The 12,097-nt window shown below is 38.9% G+C and overlaps 1 protein-coding gene across 2 annotated transcripts in view; it reads right to left on the bottom strand.

The window, feature by feature from the left end:
• GDNF (glial cell derived neurotrophic factor) overlaps positions 1–3,662 on the bottom strand; it is a 37,759-nt gene extending 34,097 nt beyond the window's left edge. Inside the window, exon 1 of one of the 2 annotated variants that reach the window (XM_074282628.1) lies at positions 2,105–3,662. The gene's annotated coding sequence lies outside the window, so the exon portion shown is untranslated. The remainder of the gene's footprint in view (positions 1–2,104) is intronic. The other variant, XM_074282627.1, reaches the window with a different exon arrangement.
• Between the last annotated feature and the right edge of the window lie 8,435 nt (positions 3,663–12,097).

Genomic DNA, 12,097 nt, shown 5'->3' with positions numbered 1-12,097 from the left:
CTTTCTCATTTTTAATTCTGAGAAAGATATATTTCTGCTTCAGTTTTGAGATTGATATGAGAAATTTTAAAATGACATATTAGGTTTGAGAAGATAGATATGTCAGCTTTAAAAGAATTTATAGTGAAGAGTACTGGAAAGGTACAAAGAAAATATTCACATGTAACAGGGATATTGTAAGCAACACTTTAACTTCAGCAATGGGACTTTAAACAGCAGACTTTGGGAAGTGTTATGTGGGGAAGTTTCCTCAGAGATGAGGAAAAGGATATTTGTCAAGTGATCTGGGACAAGCCACTTAACATCTATGAGGTTATTTCTAACTCTAAATTTAAAATACTGGGAACCTTTTGTCTTAATGCCATGAATTTCTGTTCAGTGAATATTTCACTGTCCTCCTAAGAGCTAAGCAGGTTGATTTTTATCCCATGTTTTTAGGGATAGATCACCAGTTTGGTTTCTTACTGACTTATGGGGGTACTATTCCAGGAGATAGGATAGAAAAATGTGGAAGAAAACAAAGTCCAAAATGGGCTAGAATAGTGAAAGTCTATTCTGTACTGAATAGGCTGATGGAAGTCCTGTTTTACCACAGAGATTTAGTCTCACCTTGAAGTTTTCTCTTACTTGACACTTGTTACACTGATAGCCTTAACCCCTTCCCTCAGAAAGTATAGGCACAGCTGAACAGGGCCTAGGCTTAGTGGCTAAGCATCTATTATTTTGTGGGATTTGCTAGTCCCATCAAAATGACATCAAGCAAACAATATTTTAGAAAGGAAAAAAGGTATAGGGGTATGCATATGAGGATGAGGGGACAATTACTGGGCTCCCGACTTTGATTTTATTTGTAGGGAGATTTGAAGCCAAAAGTTAAAAAAAAAAAAAGTAGATACATTGATGAGGCCATCCTTTATAATGAAGGCAAATCTACAGAGAAATTTAAATATGCTGCAGAACCCACCTGTGAAAGGGGGAACATTACAGGTCCTATGTTAAAAAAAAAAAAGTCCAAAAACCAGAGCATTCATTAAAAGATTCATCCCACTAGAATTTTAGTTTTTATTTCAATTCATTCTACAGCTCAAGTCTGGGCACACTGATATCATAGAAATACAGATGCATACAAGAATTAGAAATTTAGAAATATGCTTGGTTGTTGGTCAGAGTCTTTTGGACTAGGGGCACATCTATCATGTGCTATGACTAATTTAGGCTTATTTTTGACATTGTGTGTTTACAGACAGGGAAAATAGCTACAGAATCTCCCTTCTTCCAAACCAGTTTTCACTGGGGCGTAGGGGAGTGGAAAGGGAAGAAAGTTTGAGAGCCATCACTGGGAAAATTATGTTACTTGCTTGGGATTTGGAAAGTCCTGAGGAACAGGAATGCAAATGTGAACACCCATACAGGTGTATATGCTCAGTAAGGGGTCAATAAATCTATTTTGAAGGCTTTAATAGTTCAAGTCGCTTTAACACACCGGTCAAGTACCACGGGAGTCTTCTTTACTTTCCACTTTTTATCACCTTTGCCATAAGCTCCCAGGTATCTGTATTTCTTTTTAATCCAGAGAAACCTAAAACAAAGTCACCAATAATAGCTTCCCCCCCCCCCCCCCAGTATAACGGCACACACCGGTAGGGAGGACGGCCGGGGCTCATTAAGTTGTGGGGAAGAGGACGACTTCATTTTCCTTTGCACACTACCCTAGGATAGAGAAGATCCTGTGGCACAGCCCTTCTCCAGAGAGGGGCATGCTGAATTCTGGAGGGTAGGGAGAGAATTGGAGACAATCTTCTCCCAAAGTTACCTAAGTTCCTTTTTAAGCAGGGCCTTCTGCCTTTTCATTTTCAACTTCTCCCTTTCCACCCTCTACTCCTAGTTTCCCACCCTATCCCCTTCCTTCCCTCTTCTGGTCCGCCGCACCTCCTTCTTCGTTTCATCCTCCTCCTCTCCCTCCTCAGCTGCCTAATTCCACGCCTGACGCTCCAGGACTAGCTAGGGTAACCCAAGTCCTCACCATCTCCGCCTCTACCCACCCTCTTCCTAATGGGGTGAGGGGTGGGAAGAGACCTACTTCCTCCTCCAGCAGCTCGCTTACCTCTGATCCGGTCTCGGTAGACCCCCAGTTGGACATTAACCCCAGGAAACCCGAGTGCCAGCCAAAAAACGCATCGGGGCCAGGGTCAGGACCACGGAGACCCGCCAAGTAGGTCTGGACACAAAGTTCGCAATCTCGGCTGGAAGCAGTACGGAGAAGAACCAACGGAAGGGAGGACCGAGGTGGCGGCGGTGGTTGTTGCTGCTGCGGATAACGCCGCGACCGACAGCTCCCTTGTTGCTCCCCCCCACCCCCAGAGGACCAAGTCAGTGCAGCCGCTGCTGCCTTGGGTGGGGGGAGACACGGCCACGCTGCGCGGCGCTGCGCTCGGCCGCGATGCGCTCTCCGCGCTCCGCTCTCCGGGCTTCGCTGGCTTGAGTCCCAGCCGCTCAGTAGCTCAGCCGCGGCAGCGCTCTGTGCCGGGGGGAGCGCCGCCTGGGAGCACTAGATGGGGTTGGAGGATGCTGCTGCTGCTGCTGCTGCTGCTGCTGCTGCCCCTACCGCCGCCGCTGCTGTTCCTGCTGCCGAAGCTGAGATCCTCTTGCTTGGAAAGCTGAGCGAGACACCCCATCAACCCTTGCGGGGAGTCCAATGAAGACATCAGGGCTCCAGGAGCAGCGGCTGGTCCAGGAGAGCCCGAGTTTGGGCCCGGGGGCGGGGGGGAGGGAATATTGGGGATGGGGGTGGGGAGGGGGGAGGGGTAGAGAGACGAGAGTGGGGATGGGAGATAGGGGAGGGAGCCCACAGTCACACACCCGGGCTTGAAGTGGAAAGGGGGAGGGGGGACTGGGGAAGGGAGAAGAAAAAGAAAAGAAAAAGGAGGCAACCGTGCGTGAGACTTCCGAGAAGGGGGTGGGTGGTGGGTGGGAGTGGATGTCAGGAGTAGACAACTACGCGAGGTCGAAGGAGAGAGGGGCGCTGCGGAGGTGCGGCTCAGCAGTGCATGGAGACGCTGTAGGTTCCCCGAAAAGCAGGCGAGGGCTAGAATCACATTGCCCGATTAGATCCTAATGAAACATGGGAAGAGCTCAGGCTGATCAATTTGGGAAATCCAAACTTGACCAAAGGGCTCTGGGTTTCTGGATCCACTCCTCTTGTCCCTGGGGTCAGAGAGAAGGATCCCGACCTGATGATGGTTTGGGCTTGGGGGTGATGACGGTGATGGTTTTGCTTCTTTCCTACTCTTTGTCCCTTCTCCTCCGTCTCCTTTTATTTCTCTCTTTTACTCTCACTCTTTTCTCCTAGGGCAGGAAAGGAGTGGGAGTTGCCAGCTGGAGGTGTATCACAGAGGACAGATGTGGAGCAGTCCGCTATGAGCAGTCGGTTTGCCAGGGAAGCTGCAAGTGGTGATGAATTTATAGGGCTCTTATTGTGTGACGTGCCCTCCAGTGCTTTTTCTGATTCGCTTTCAGACCTAAACACACGCTAGATTAGACCTTATGCTTAGGGCCAACACGGTCTCCAAATGTCTGTTGGCTGAAGTCAGAGGCTCTACATATCATGTATTACATGGCAAGCAATGAAGAAGGCTTCTGAAGTTGGCCGGCTCCTTAGGCCTGGGCTAATTTTCATGCTGATGTAATATAATACCAGACACTGGGGTAGGCACATACATTCGAAATCGCAATTCCAGAATCATAAGATCATTTCTGCGAGAACAGGTCACAGGAGGTTGACTAAACCTGATTTTGTCCCAAGTTTTCAGAGATGCAAAGGGAAAAAAAGTCAAGAAAACACTCCAATTTTTGGGGAGTGGTCCTTGAATTTCTAGGTTGTAGGAATCAGAGAGCCTTGAAAAACAGAGATAGCACCTTTTTTTTTTTTCATTTAAATAGATGGAACCACAATTTTTCTTCTTCTTCTTTTTTTAAAATAGATAATGGAGGCTGGCAAACTTGCAAAATGCCAAGTTCCTAAGAACTCTCTCCTAAGGTCTGTTGTTCATCTTCAGTCAGATGTGATGTAAAATTAGCTGTAAAAGATGATACTTAATAAAGTTACTACTTCTTTGACAAAGTAACCTGGATTTTTGGAAGCAATACAATCAAGTTCAGTGGACTGCTTTTATTTTACTAGCCAGTGGTCACAGAAAGTGTAAACAGTCTCAGTTTACATCCATATACCTCTTATATTTATGACTCATCTGGTTGGTGGAGAGTATGTGGGTCTTCACTTAGCTAATACAGAGAATAGACACTGGAAGTATGTGTGGTAGTGTGGGGGAGAGGGAAGGAAGATCATGTATTATTAAATTCTTTGTAAAAGTTAAAGATCAGCTACTTTGAAGACTTGTTAGTTGAAACTGGTGTGGGAGGAAAATTGTTCTTACTAACATCACTGGGATTTAAGTTTGTGAGGAAGTAAAAGTATAATGAGATATAGGCATACCTTGCTTCAGCTAACTCACAATTCACCATATGTTTTTCTTTGTAGCCCTATGAAATGTCACCTTTGTTCTCTTTGATAGATTCCGTGGCACACCTTTAGATGAATTAAAAAATGGGAGCTTAGCACCTCTTTGTGTATTTATTCTCCCAGTGCTATAGAATGATGAAAGAATTCATTAAGATCTTAGAATCTGAGGGTCACTCTTTGGACCTTGAAGATGGAGACATCAGGTCAGGTCAGTTGTGTATTTTTATATTGCTAAAGGGTAGTTAGTTATTTGGTGAGAATTGTGTATTAACAAGGATCATGATAATTATGGATTTGATTCTAAATGGAACTATGATCTTTGCTTGGAGAGACAGTGGATCAATAGTTCCAGATTGTATCCTAGGTCATCGTTAGCCATTTTGCAAAACACTTAAGTCCTTGGTGAGAAGAAGATCAAAGATGGCTTGTCTCATCATACCTTCTTGAGACAAGCAACTCAAAGCTGATGTCCCGTCAGAAGAGGTTTTTATCTTTATATCAACAGCAAGTGTTTACAGAATACATGCCTATGCTAGGTGCAAGGGTAACAAAGAATAAAGAACATGTTTTCTGTCCAGAGAGGATTGCAATCTGGTTGGGAGATATATCTGATGTTACAGAATATAATAAGAAAAAGTAATTTAAGATAGAGCTTTTTTTTTTTAATAATCAAAAATAGTGTATCACACTTAGTGTTTTGCATTGTTTAATTTGTAAAGAATAATCCAGAAAATATATAGTAAATAGTGGGAGGTCTTTGAGTTTGTGAGCTTGTCTGATAAATATTTGTTGATGACAAAAAGCTAAATAGGATGGTAAAATGTAAAGGGTAATAAATTTGTATCTAACACCTGGCTTCCTATCCCAGTTCTGATACTTATTACCTGTGGATGACCCCAGGAAAATCCTTTAATTCTCAGAGCTTCAGTTTCCTCATCTTCTTATCTGGACTAGTTGGCCTTGAGGTCCCTTCCAGTTCTATTTCTATGGGCCTCTAAATAGTATAACTGCTGCAGGAGACTAGAGGAGAATGTGATCCCCCAGAGCAGAGGTAGTCACAGAAGGCCTTTTGTGGAGGAGGTGGGGCTTGAACTGGGCCTCAGAGGAAGGATAGGGCATAGACTAGGGAAGGGAGGGGGAACATTCCAGGAAGGGAGAATAATATCTCTGTATTGGAAAGGCATTACTGTTTATAGCTGCAATGGCTTACAACATACAACTCACTCCTCACACTTTCATGCCCAGACTTCTTTGATTTTTGTGGGCTGCCAAGTGCAAGGGGATGGCAGGGATTATGGCTCAGTCCTTGTCTATATAGAGAGCCCTTCTCCATGTGCTTTCTCTGAGGGCACAGCTGCTTTTCTTATAAGAGCCAGGAAGATGTCCCTAGACTCCATTATAATGTGGGACATCACAGGTCTAATAGCAATAATAACTAACTCATAGTTATACAAGATCATAGGACCATAGATGGACCCCAGAAGCCATCTAGTCTAATCCTTTTCATTTTACAGATGAGATAACTAAGCCAAGGGAGCTTAAGTGACTTGTTTAGGATCACATAGATAATTGGCATCAGATTTAAATGCAGGTTCCCTGACTCCAGAGCCAAGTGCTCTTTCTACTATACTAGGAGGTTTATAGAGCACTTTACATCCATTATCTCATTTAATCCTCACAACTGCCCTATGAAGTGGGCGCTGTAGGTCTTACCATTAGTAATATTTTATAGATACCAATGTCCATTTCACTAGGAAGCATGAGAGGTAGGATATAAATCCAAGTCTTTTAAAGTCCAAATCAAGAATGTTTTTTTTCATTGCCTCATGTTAAATTTTCTTTTTAAAGTCACAAGTTTACTTGATAGGAGTTTGTGCTTCATGAATTCTCCTGCCTTTTTGATTTTTGTCATATAGGTCCCCATGTTTGGAGTGGTTGCCCTCCCTCCTACTGTTTTCAGCAATTGTGAGCCTTTCCTTTCTTTAGGACATCTTGGGTGAAGTCCCTCTGCCTTTTATGATTCATCCCAGCTCAAAATAATCTCCCCCTCATATACCTCCTGATACTTTTTAATCAAACAACTTGTCAGTCAACTAATAAGCATTTATCACATGCCTACTATATACCAGGCATTGTGATGAAACAGCTCCTCAGGCTCCTCCAGGAGCTTATTTTTTAAAAATCAGGAGATACATGAACACACACACACACACACACACACACACACACACACACACACACACAAATACGTATAAAATAATTGAAAGTAACAGCAGAGAGATAAATACTAGTGTTTGGGATGATCCAAAAAAAAGCTTCATTTTAATATTTGATCTGAACTTTGAAGAGCTTTTTAAAAATTAAATTAAATTTTTTGTTACATTTTAAATTCAAGCTTTCCCTCTTTTCTTAGACAGAACAAAAGACCACCATTTCTCCCTCCCTCCCTTGTCCCCCTCTCTCTCACATAAACACATGTTTATATATAAATACAAAACCATATATATATATATATGTATATATATATACACCATATTTATATATAAATATACCATGCCATGAATGCTTTTATGTATCAGTTCTCTGGAGGTAGAAACAACTTCCTTCTTAGGTACTTTGTAGTGGGTTTGAATATTTATATAATGCTCAGAATAGCTTAATAATTCAGTTATTCTTTGAACAATGTTGCTGTTACCATATCCAACATTCTCCTGATTCTATTCATTTAACTCGTCATTATTCCATGCAAGTTTTTCCAAGTTTTTCTAAAATCAACCAGCATATCATTTTTTACAGCATAGTAGTGTTTCATCAAAATATATCATCTATTCCAACAAAATATATCATATTATTCCCTAATTGGTGGACATTCTTTCAATTTTCAGTTCTTTGCAACTACAAAGTGAACTGTTATAAATATTTTAGAATTTATAAATTTCTTTTCTTTTCTTTTTTTCTTTATCCTCTCGAGAAGCAGACTTAATAACAATATGGCTGGGTCAAAGAATATGTAGTTTTATAACTCTTTGGGTATAATTCCATATTGTTATCCATAATAGTTGGGTCAGTTCACAATTCTAATTGTTAATTGTTAATGTCCTACTTTTTCCACATCCCTTCAACATTTGCCATTTCCCCCTTCTATCATTTTAGCAGATCTAACAGATGTATGGTGGTACCTCAGATTTATTCTAATTTGTATTACTTTAATCAATAATGATTCAAAGCATTTTTATGTGACTACATGTAGCTTTGTATATATTCAAAAATTGCTCATTCATGTCCTTTGCCACTTACCAAATGGGGAATTTTAATTTAATGTAATCAAAATAATCCATTTTATAATCTCACAATACTATCTCTTTTTTGTTCATAACTTCTTCTCCTACCTCTCAGTCTGACAGGTAATATGTTTCATGCTCTTCTAATTTATTTATGATATAATCTGCATATCCTTCTGAGAGTTCCTCACTTATCCTATCCCCTTATCCTCCTATTTTTCTAGATATTATGAAGACTTTTATACCCTTTTAGATATATATGCAACTCTCTCTTTAACTCAATTATTTTGTGAATAAGGTCATAGTACTATCAGGCCTCCTCCCTCCCCCCCCCATACTTCACTATAATAATCCTTCTATTTATTCCTAATTTTTATGAGATAATTGTTTTCTTTTACCTCTCCCTACACAATTTTATTCTTTAGAATCATTTGATCATAATGAACTTAACTCTGAGACTTTTATCTATGTTCTTTCAAACAACCTTAGTAAAGATATCATTCTTAAAAGTTACAGATATTTTTTCATATAAAAAGTAACTGTTTGACCTTGTAGAATACCTTATAAATTTTTTTCATGTTTACCTTTTACTTTCTAATAAGCATATTCTCCTTTCTAATGTTAGTTACTTTTCTTATGATTCTTGTAGGTCAAATTTTCTGTTCAAATCTGATCCTTTCCTCAAGAATATTTGAAAGTCTTTTGATTCATTAAATATCTAATTTTTTCCTTTCAAGTTTACACTCAGCTTTGCTGGGTAAATTATTCTTGATTGTAAATCCAGCTTCTTTGTTCTTTAGAATAGCATGTTCCATATTCTATGATCTTTTAATGTAGAAACTGCTAAATGTATTTTCCTGACTGTAGCTCCATAATATTTAAATTATTTCTTCCTATTTTTTTGTAATATTTTCTCCTAAAACTAGGAGCTTTGAAACTTAGCTATAATGTTTCTGTGAGTTTTAATCTTGGAATCTCTTTCAGGTGGTGAATATTGGATTTTTTTTTTTCAATTTCTATTTTATCCTCTGGTTCTAAAACTTTAGGGCAAATTTCTTTAATAATTTTTTGAAATGCAATGCCTAGACTCCTTTTTAATCATAACTTTTAGGTAATTTAAGAATTATTCTGTTGTATCTCCTCCATGTTTTAATATCATGTTGTTTTTTTATTCTGTTTTTTCATTCTTTTGATTTTTAAAAAATATTTCTTGGGGCATTATGGAGTCATTAGCTTTCCCTTGCCCAATTCTAATTTTTAAGGAGTTATTTTCTTTCTTTAAGTTTTGGATCTCTTTTTGCAATTGGTTGACTTTCTGGCATCACATTTATTTTCCCCCTAATTTTTCCTCAACTTCTTTTATTTGATTTTAAAGTCCTTTTTAAGTTCTTTCAAGAATTCTTGCTGGGCTTGTGACCATTTTGCATTTTTCTTTGAAAATGATCTTCTCTATTATTATAGTATAGTATAGTATGGTTGGATTCTTTCTTTTTTGCTTACTTATTTTTTTGGCTGTTTATTTGATGGCTGTTAGCTTTATGTCAGAGTCATAAAGCATGGAGGATTTTTTTCCCCTTTTTTTTGCTTTAGGTTCTTTTGTACTATTGTTTTCTGAGATTTATCTGAATACCTGACCTCAGGTATTCCTCTCCATCTCTGAGCTTTGACCAGGGCTCCTAGCAAGACAGTCACCACAAATGTTTTACTCTCTTCATCTCCTTCCATATATGAAACTTCAGCTTGATCTTCTGATCTGGAACCAAAGGGGCTCCACTCTCCTTCAAATGACCAGTCAGCAGGGCCCCTTTGCAAACACAGTCACCAAAATGCACTTATTCTTCCTCAATCACTGCCACAACTTGGAATTGCATCTGGGCCTAGTGTACCTGGACCCTTCAACCAAAGCCAGCCAGTAGAGAAACTGTTATCTTCCTCTAATCAGCTTTCCCTAATCAGCTTCCTGGCTGCTGCCTATACAGCTGATTTGTTACTTGTTGATTTGGTGGTATCTGGTTGGAGGTATCTGCACTTCAATCACCATCACTTTAGCAGATTTGGTCTTCCTTAACATGATCCCAAGTTGTTTTATGCTGGATATCATTCTTCAGACTCATCAAATTGATCTAGTAGTAGTGTTGAGAATAAAGGCCATTTAAAGTTCTGAGGGAAGAGGGGGAAGGGAAATAAGAGCAGGGTCTAGAGAGTTTAGAAAGGAGTTAGGGAGGGTCCTAATCTAGAACATTATGTGTACATCAGCAACTGCATGATAGGACCCTAAGAAATGGGATATGCTAGTACAGGATAATGAAGGTGGTGTTTTGGTCACAAAGATATGTGTAGAGCAAAAGTATTTTTAGTGTGTAGTGTTTACTGTGAAGGAAGGGTCCTTCATCTGCAGTATGCTTTGGATTGAGCAAGCCTAAGATAAGTCCTAGGAATGTGGTCTTCCTTTGCCTGTGATAAAACTGACGTTTAGAGTTCACATCATTCCTAAAGGCTGCACCACATCATTCTTACTAAATGACAAAGTAAGATGGTGGCCTTAAAAAACAAATAATGATAAGAATAATACTTTAGTGTTTACAAAGTGCTTTCTTCATAACATGACAATAAAGTATGTAGGGCAAGTCTAATTACCTCATCTAAAAGATGAAGACCACTGGAAGAGAGGGAAGAAGTCAGAAAAGTAAAGCAAATTGCCCAGGATGATAGAGCTAATAACTGAACTCATCTCTTTCAACTTTTAGATATAATACTCTTTCATTATATTATTTCTTGACAAATAGTGTCTGGATTCTTACATGTCAAGAATCAGGAAAAAGAATAATGGACTTAGATATTTTGGGGTCCTGAGCAAAAAAGTAAAAAACAAGCATACAAAACCCTACCCTCTTGTCTTTTATATGAATTGTGGAATAAGTATCCAGATTCTTTTCTCTTTTCCTCTAACCAATAGAGGATAAATTCTTTTGTATTTTCATCTTTGGAAGGAGATAAAGAGGGTAACTAGTAGAGTTTTTCTTTGTTATGGTGACTCTTAGATATTCTTGATTGTCTTGTCCACTACCTCTATGATCAGAAGATTAAAGTATGCTACATATATACTTTATAGTATCTGGATGATTCCTGCTCCCTTCCCTCTTATATTTTTCTGTGACCTGTACTTACAGGTATTGAAGTCATTCTACAAATATGACACTCCCCAGGCTCATTTTGGTTATATTCCTGACAGGTTTTTTTTTTTTTTTTTTTTTTTTTTTTAGTTACCTATTATTTGACTGTGGTAAGGGAGGTATAATAATGACCTATCTTCTAAAACTGTTATGAAAAAGTTCATGACAGACCTCTTGAAGCAAGTCTTCAAATGTGTGAATACAATGCTAATTCTTTGAATTTCTATAGCCAACGTTCTCTTAAAGAATTCAAAGCTTTTCACATATGGTCTGCCAAATTCTCTCAGAGTATAAATTATGCCCCAGGAGTAAATTAATCATTTGGAGGGGAGGAGTTAACTCTTTCAGGTCACTAGGGTGCCATTTAGTACACTGCAGGAGTATAGCAATTTACAAAATGATGCCCCAGTGGCCTGAAGGAGTTAATACAATGTAAATTATTCCCATGGAGTCATTTATGCACTTAGAAAATCTGGCTGATTTATCTTATTTATACTCTTTCTGTTCTTGTGAGAAGGAAGGAGGGAGAAAGGAAAAGAGGGAACACAAATAAAAAAGAAAAATAGAGGCAGGTAAACCAAGGCTACATTATCCAAGGTCATAAAATTAGTTAACAAAGACAGACTCAGCCAGTTCTCAATGGGACAGAACTTAAGGGAATCCATATTACCAACCCAGAAATCAGAGCAAAGGAATTGACATCAAATTGTAAAATCCTCTCTCTCTCTCTCTCTCTCTCTCTCTCTCTCTCTCTCTCTCTCTCTCTCTCTCTCTCTCTCTCTCTCTCTCTCTCTCTCATTCTCTCTCTCTCTCTTCCTTCCTTTTTTTCTTTTCCTCCTTTCTTTCTTTCTTTCTTTCTCTCTTCCTTCCTTTTTTTCTTTTCCTCCTTTCTTTCTTTCTTTCTTTCTTTCTTTCTTTCTTTCTTTCTTTCTTTCTTTCTTTCTTTCTTTCTTTCTTTCTTTCTTTCTTTCTTTCTTTCTTTCTTTCTTTCTTTCTTTCTTTCTTTCTTTCTTTCTTTCTTTCTTCTTTCTTTCTCTCTTCCTTCCTTTTTTTTCTTTCTCTCTTTCTTTCTTTCTTTCTTTCTTTCTTTCTTTCTTTCTTTCTTTCTTTCTTTCTTTCTTTCT

Source organism: Sminthopsis crassicaudata, chromosome 1 (assembly GCF_048593235.1).
Source record: "Sminthopsis crassicaudata isolate SCR6 chromosome 1, ASM4859323v1, whole genome shotgun sequence".
In the NCBI taxonomy this organism is placed as follows: Eukaryota; Metazoa; Chordata; class Mammalia; order Dasyuromorphia; family Dasyuridae; genus Sminthopsis; species Sminthopsis crassicaudata.
The sequence above is the reverse complement of the archived record's forward strand: the minus strand, read 5'-3'. Positions and strand labels throughout refer to the sequence as shown.